The following is a 7,846-nucleotide window of genomic DNA, read 5'->3' on the forward strand; positions in this document are numbered from 1 at the left end:
CCCAGTGAGGCAAGCAGACCTCAAGAATTATTATCCCACTTAATGGGTGGAAACTATGACCCTCATTCATGGGGCACGTCAGGAAGACGGCTCAGGAGAGAAGCCGTCTCCCTCTGCCCCCACAGGTCTGTGAGTGACCCCCCATAGGTCCACTGTCACATGCTTTTGGGGTGTGCCTTCCTGAAGTCAGCTTTCCCTGGTCAGTGCCCTGCCGGAGCCAGGTGGACAGCGGGTCCAAAGGCATCCGCACCTTCACACACGTCGTTCCAAGTGTCTGGGAGGAGGGGCTGGGTCTCCCCCAGCGTGGTCTCCACAGCATCGCTGTAGCTCTGTCCGGCGCCCTTGGACCATCCACGTGTATCACACACTCTTCCTCCTCGCTGTCACTCTCTCGGGCCACTGGGTCCTATCTGGCTTTCCCCAGCGAGTCTCATCCCCAGCTCACTCTCCCCGCCAGGCCTCCTGGGCAGGCCCAGGGCCCTCAGCCCCTCAGGGGCAATTCGACCACTCACCTTCCTCGCTGCCCAGCCCCGGGCCCCGGAGCCCCAGAGCCCCTCCGAGCTGCCTCCCTCCACAGTGGCTGGGCTCCGCAGTCTGACTCTAGACTCCCACTTCTACCACCTCTTGCCAAGAATTCCTCCTGACTTTGGTCGCCTCCCTGTCCACCCCAGGCCACCTCAGTCCGTTTTAATACTGCGTCCTTGAGCCCACGGCACCCTTCTCACGTCTCCTTGGTCCTTTGCTGAACATCACGTCCCTCTGCGCCCCGCCAGGCTCAGCTCTGACTGCTCCACAGCCGGTCGCATTTCCTGAGCTGCGGACCCTCAAGTCTGGCCGCCCACAGCTCAGACAGAACGCTCCGCTGGGCCTCTCTCATCGCACTGAAGACTCAGCGTATCACACCTCATCCTTAGTTCTCTCCCCGAGCTTGCTCTTCTGCCAAGTTCCCTTTCTCAGCACCACGGCCCCGCCGCCCAGTCAGGAGGTCATTCGGGCAGAGACTGGGGTGGTCCTGGGGGTGCTCAGCTCCCTCAGCCCCACCTCCAGTCGGCCACCAGGCGTGTCACCTCCAGTCCGAGCCGGGTGCGTCTCCATTGGCCCGTATTCCCTCTCCCCTCTGCCACCTCCCTAGTGCAGGCCAGCTGTCTAACCCTGGGGCCGTGTCCACCTCTTCCCAACTCGTCTCTTCCTCTAGGCCTGTCCCCTCCAACTCCACGTCCACGCTGCAGCAAGAGACATGCTCCTAAAACAGGGCTGACCATCCTCCCCCTTGCGTTCAGGATGAAATTCAGACGTTGCCAGGTCCCTGACCCTGTCCCTCGGCAGTCTGCCACCCCTTGTACACCGCCACACCAGACCACTTCCTGTCCCTCCGTGTTTTTGACTCTCTGGCCTGCACCGTCACACACACTGCTCCCTGGGCCTGACACATTACCCCTTCCTCACCCCGCCCTTGGCCACAGTGGCCTGGCACACCCCATACTCCCTGCGTGTCTGGGCTGGGAAGCCACCTGTGCTGATGGGTGCCAGGACCTGGTGGGGCAGCCCGGTAGGTGGACACTGAGGCTGAGGATGCGGTTTTTGTCCAGGCAGCAAATGCCAGTGTCCCTCCCAGGCAAGGCCATCCTGGGGCCCAGGGGCGTGACTCTGGTCTGGAGCCAGACACCGGCCAGGGTGGCCACAGGACACCCCTGCCTCACCACTCCCTGTTTGAGCGGGGTCCTCCCACACACCCTCATGTTGTCCTTGTGGGGAGCCCCTGCTCTCTGCTCCCCAAAGAGGCCACCCGGGGACAGATTCAGCCATGGGAGGCTGGAGGACAAGGCAATGAACTGGCTTTATTTGTAAGGTCCCATGTTTGCTATTTGGTGATCCCTATTCTGCTTCCTCAGAGCACAGAGACCAGGAAGAGGATTAAAAAAATCCTCTGAATGCACTTGAACTTCATGGTCTCGCTGCTCTGCCCTCCGTCCCAACTGCCTGTGAATTCCTCTCCCAGACTGCGTTTTCCATCCCAACTTTATGGCATTTCCCTAGATTAATGGTTAACATATTCATTTTCTCCCCTCCGCCCCCATTATCAAAGAGGGCTGTGAATAGCTATTAACTCTCGGGTTAACAGAAAGAAACACGTTAATTATCTACAAGCCCTGGAGCAGGAAAGTTCCCCTTTGTAACCTTCTGCAGGCGGCAGATCCCTGCCCCCACGGCTGACCTTCAACCTTCAGCCACACCTGGGCTCAGGGGCTGGCAAGGCCCCAGCACCCTGTTCCAAGGCCCCCAAGTCAGCCAAGGTCAGGAGCCACAGGGCGGGTGACGCTGCAGATTGCACCCTTCAGTGCAGCCCCCCTCGCCCTGGGACCCTGTAGAGAGGCCAGGCTGCACCCCCTTTTAAAAAATGGCTCTGTCAGTGCGGGCTGATGTGACGTACGTTCTTTGTTGCTGGGAGACTCGGGGAGGCTGTTCTTTCCTGGGGAGGTAGTTCAAAAGTGCTCCTGACCCCAACCCACGCTGCAGTCCTGCCCTCCCCTCGTGTGGGGCGGGCGGCGCCCGAGAAGGTCTCCCTCAGCACCGAGTGCCCAGGGTGCATGACCCAGATGCTGGGAGAGTGACCTCCTTCTGAAGCTGGCTGGTGGCGCCCTGCCAGGGAGGGGGTAGGGGGAGGTGGAGGGCAGGGTGGCGGGGAGCTCTGGGGCCCCTCTTCACCCTGGAGAGGGGAGCTGAAGCAGATGGGACCCGCTCCACATTGGGTTGCGACCAAGGGGTGCAGAGCTGCCTTGGGGGAAGTGTCCCCTCTGGTCGCTGTTGCGGGCACGGCTTGGGCCTGTTGCGGGGAGGGGTAGTCTAGGGCAAGGAGAGCCGTCATTCAAACTCCTGCTCGTCTGGCTTGCTCTTCCTGTGCAGGAAGAGGACACAGGCCCCACTAGACTTATTAGGAAAGATGCAGCGCGTCCTGGCTAGCGGGGCCGACCGCTCCCCTCATCTGGTTACTGTCAGGCTGGGCTCCGGGGCCTGCTGCCCAGCCTCCTCCCGGCCTGGCCTCGGCTGCCCACCGCTCCAGAGCCAAACATTTCCACATTAGGCAGCCTCGGTGCTCTCCACCCTTGGCAGGGACCTCCTGCGCGACCTCCAGGCGGGCTCAGAGCCAAGCCACTCTCCCCGCCCCTCCGCGCCCCAGGTGCACTTGCTGTTTTCTGAGCCACCCTTGTGATCTGGAGTCCAGGCACTCGGCAATATTCAGCAAACGTCACTCAGTGTTCTGTTTAGTCTCCACGCTACTCACACAGGCACCCTGGAAAAGCACGTGGGAGGCTCTCGTTCACGCAGGCGTTAGAGTGTACGCGGGGTGTGCTGGGCCCTCGGAAATGAGGGCCGGCTTTACCTCCCTCCCCAGCCCGGCCTCTCCCTTTCCGCTGGTCGGACGTCTCTCTCGGACTCGAGCATCTGAGCAGAAGTTATCATTCCCCACACACACACGCAGCCACGTCTGGGTTTTCACCGCCTTATATGGTCGCCACGGCCGTGCACGGCCACGGAGCGGTGGAAACGGGCTGCTCCCAAGTGAGAGGCGCTGTTAGTGCAAATTATACACCAGACTTCGACGACATACCTAAAAAAGTTACATAAAATGCCACACATGTGGAAATGGTAACCGTTTGGCTAAAGTGGGTTAAGGAAAATGTATTATTAAAATTAATTTTACCTGTTTTTTTTTGTCTTTTTAAAACATATCTACTAAAAAACGCTGGAAAGCGTGCCGTTCTCACCCCTTAGCGTGATTGGTCGGCGCAGCTGTAGATCCTTGCGCCGGGCGGCGGGCCCCTGCCCCCTGTGCACGGAGGTGGGCGGCTGCAGGTTCTGCGCCTGCTGCTCTCCCGCTCCCTGCCCCCTCCTCCCACCCCCTACCCTCTCTCCTCTCCTCCCTCCCTGCAGAGCTTCCAGTCACATACCAGGACCCAGGCCCAGAGCCGCCCAGCCCCTGCGCACAGAGCCCCAGGCACCCTCCTTCTGCTCCGCGGCCCCCTGGCCGGCTCCCGGAGGGCAGCCGTCCTGCCCAAGGTCCCTGGCAGGCAGCAAAGGTGCCCTCAGTGAAGCGTGGGTGAACAACTCTAAGGGGTGGAGTAGCAGAGTCCGGATTTGTTTGTTTTTTTTTCATTTCGAAGGGCAAAAAAGGCTTACCCTGAGTCACGCTCCGGTGGCTGCTGGTACCAGCACTCGAGAGTGCGAGCCGACCCAGTCCGGGCTTCAGACCTGCTGGCACTATTGGGAAGGTTTTAGAAATTCTTGCTTTATGAGGAGCACTGGCATTTTAAATCAAATACAGTGTCGTGTATCTCGATGTCATCAATCCTGTATGCAATGTTTACGGAGGCCTAGAGGCGGTGGGGTGCATGGCCCTCTCAGCTGGTGCCAGCGGATACCGGGGCGGGAGAGCCAGATCCAGATGCGCCGTGAGTGCAGCACAGCCCGGGGTTGTGACCCTCCTATGAACAAAGAATATGAAATATCTCACTGGTAATGTTTACACTTGTGTTCAGTATTCCGACATGGAACGACGAAATGGTAACGTTTGGGTCAGTTGAGTTCTATCACTGGCGTTCACCTCACCTATTTCTTTTTCCAGACTTGGCTACTGGGAAGTTGAAGAGGACACTGCGTCTCCTTTCCTCCCTGTGGGACAGTGCCGCTCTCAGGGAGCCACGCTCTCTCCGTTCTGGGACGTGCACCCATGGGTGTGAGCATCCCAACTGGGGCCTCGCATTCCTCCAGTGTCACCACCAAGCATGCGCCCAGCTCTGTGAGGCTGAACTCTGGTTCCTCGGGCCTGATTCTGCCCAGAGGACCCACCTGGACTTGCCCTCTGCAGGGATGGCCCCGCTGGCTCTCTGGGAAACTCCCGGGTCCCGCAGAGACTTGCCAGGTGATAATTACAGGTGTGCAAAGACCCTCCTGCTTCACACACGTAGTCATAATTATTTACCTTTGCCAGGCTCCAGAGGTGTGATGGGAGATTAGCTGAACAGAGGGGAGACTCGGCAGGCAGATCACCTTGAAGTTGACCCGTCAGCCAGATTTCGCAGCACCTGCCTGTTTCAGCCCGAGGGGCCGTGGCTCATTGGCTGGCAGAGGGCTGCAGACTGCCTCTAGGCCTCGGTCCAAATCCTGTGACTGCCTCCCTGGGTCTGGGCGGCAGACCAGCAGCATCCACAGAGCGGGGGAATTTTCCCCAGAGAAAGTCTTCCTCCCGAGTCAGCGTCTATGCCACCTTCAAGCAGTCTCTAAGATCTGGTCTCTGGACCATGCATTCACTCACAATCCACAGAATCACTTGCTCCCTGGGCCCCTGGAGACGGGGCCCTGGGTCATCCGTTCCCCTGCCGGTGCCTCCTAGAGCAGAGACCCCCGGCTTGGAGGCTGCAGGAGGAATCCCGGTGAATCAGGTGGCCCTGCTGCTGCATAAACTGTCCCCCCCCTCACCCCCAATGATGAGTGCAGCTGGGGAGGAGAGACGAAACAATCGTGAACAGTCAGGACAAATTAGGGCCTTTCACTGAGGTCAAGGACGGGAGAGGTTGGAGCAGCGGGCCAGGTGCGTGACCGATTTTGTCGGCTCCTTGGAGGAAACCAAGTGTTTGAGAACTAATGGAGCCCTTTGTGCTCTAAGTACAAACCCATTTGTCTTGGGAATGGAAGCAAGAGTGCGGGCCATGGAGATTTCCTGGTGCAGGCGGTCCTCACCCGGACGTCTCACACGCCTGCTGGGCTCTCACACCTGCAAATCAGTGCTGTCAAGGTGAGGAGAGGAAGGTCAAAGGTCCGTGAGAGTATTTCCAGGAGGGCTGAGAGCAGGAAGCCCCTGGGAACCGAGGCCGGTGGGACGTGGATGCTGGATGTGGATGCTGGACGCAGGTGACGTTTGCCTGTGTGGACGGAGCGTCCGTCCAACCTGTGCTGGAGCTTCACGCTCCGTGGACACGTGTGGACACCCAGCTGGGACTCCGTGGGACCGGGCCGTTTTCCTGAGCTTCAGTTGTTTTTGTCTGGTTATGCTCAGTGCTCCTTTCTGTTTGGGGAATATTTTCATATTTTTTTAATTAAAGAAACCAAGGAGATCTTGATTTTGGAAAGACATGTTTGACTCAAAAACAGTGCCAAGAGCATAATAAAGAAGGCGGCCTCGGTGTTTCCCGTGTCAACGGCCGGTGCTCCCAGCGTGCCCGAAAGTGTGGGAACCAGAAAGGAAGGAAAGGGCCCAGTCCCTGCTCCCCGGGCGTTCCAGCATCTCCCAGTCCCTCCTCTGAGCTCGCTCCCCGACGGATGTCCATGTCTGTGGCTCTGCAGGGAGGGAGCTCAGGCTGCAGAGGACGGTGACGTTCGTGAGCTGGTTGTGGACGGAGGAGGACATTCCTGACACGCTCCGTGGGAGGTGGCATGGGCGGGCGCTCAGAGTCGGCGTGGGTCCTTTCATGGCCTCCCACAGCTCACACGGGGGTCTCACAGGAAGAACATTCTAGAAGTTCTTCATCAGCCTTGGGGGGTGCTGACTCTACTGTCACTGAGCGCAGTCCCACTGTCTGGAGAGAGCCACGGTGCTGCACAGGGCGTGGCATGTGTGTGGGACACTTGGGACTGGAGTGGCTCGCCCTTGGGAGCCGTCTTTACGTCTGTGCTTGTCTGTGTTTTCTGTGCCCGTCCAGTCGCCGAATCTCACCCCTCTTCCTTGTGTGTCTCTGTCTACCCTCCCTTCCCACCCCCAGGATCTTACCTGAGAATAAGAATCCACAGGCCCGGGGGCGTGCTCAGTGACTGAGAATCAGGGGCACCCTGCTTTCGCTTGGCAGACACGACGGCTGAGACTTGAAGAGGTTAGGGGACTCCTCTGACGTCACTCAGCCAATGAGCGGCGCAGCCGGACCAGCACGCAGCTGGCCTGAGACCCTGTCCGCTCCGGCAAACCTGCCCACAGGGACTGCCCTCCCAGGCCTTCTCCGTGTCCGTGGGGAGAAGCCACACGGGGGGCAGGTTGGGTTGTGTAGCTACAGACTCGCCGAAGCGGCCAAGACGTCACCGGGTGTGCTCCCAGGCCTGTGGACACACCACATCACCAAATTTCCTGGACGCTCCGCCCGGACCTGGGCAACTGTGCCCGTGAGAAGGGACTGAGGAGGTTGTGTGTTGGCCACCTGGACCGGCAGCCACATAGGACTGCACCAGATCTGGGCCTCCAGGCTACCTGCCCCACTTGCTGCCTGTTTGGGCATCGGCGAGCCACTCAACCTCGGTGGGGAGAGTCGACCCCCACTGACCTCGGTCCGTGCTGTAGGCCCGGGTTTCGTCTTCCTTCCCACGGGGCTCAGGGCAGGGCGGTACTTCCAGGCAAGGTTTTCCTGCCAATTAAAACATGAAACGTAAAACATGTGGTGTGTTGTGAGCAAAGACCCTCAAATTGGGGAAAAGCCCCGGGAGACAAGGTCACGGGGGCAGCGTGCGGACAGAGGTGGACGGCACAGAGCAGCGGCACCGTCCAGATTGACTGAGGACCGTGAGGCCTAGGTGGGCGCTGGCGGCCGTCCCGGGGCAGCTTTCCCAGGTCCCCCTCGGGCCTGGGAGCCGCTGGACACTTTGCAGTGGGGCAGAGACCTCTGGGAAGGGCAGGCACGGTCAACCGTGCCCCCGGTCCATCGGCAAGTCCTATTGGCCTGTCTCTAGCGAACATCTGATTGTGTCCCCTGCTCCTCGGAACGGCCACTGGCCCCGTGCTGGTCCCGTCTCGGCTTCCTAAGACTCCTCCTTCCCTGCATTCTCACCCGCATCTCCTGGACTCGTCAGCACAAACGTGAGGAAG

At 59.6% G+C, this 7,846-nt stretch overlaps 1 long non-coding RNA gene across 1 annotated transcript; it reads left to right on the top strand.

The window, feature by feature from the left end:
• Positions 1–4,207: 4,207 nt before the first annotated feature.
• On the top strand, positions 4,208–7,399 carry LOC123804565. Its single transcript, XR_006783179.1, has 3 exons — positions 4,208–4,515; positions 4,625–4,934; positions 6,759–7,399. It is a non-coding gene; the product is annotated as an uncharacterized LOC123804565 (long non-coding RNA).
• Positions 7,400–7,846: the final 447 nt, after the last annotated feature.

The sequence above is a fragment of the Phyllostomus hastatus genome, unplaced genomic scaffold (genome assembly GCF_019186645.2).
Source record: "Phyllostomus hastatus isolate PE091 unplaced genomic scaffold, TTU_PhHast_1.1 phas_contig_148, whole genome shotgun sequence".
Lineage (NCBI taxonomy): Eukaryota > Metazoa > Chordata > Mammalia > Chiroptera > Phyllostomidae > Phyllostomus > Phyllostomus hastatus.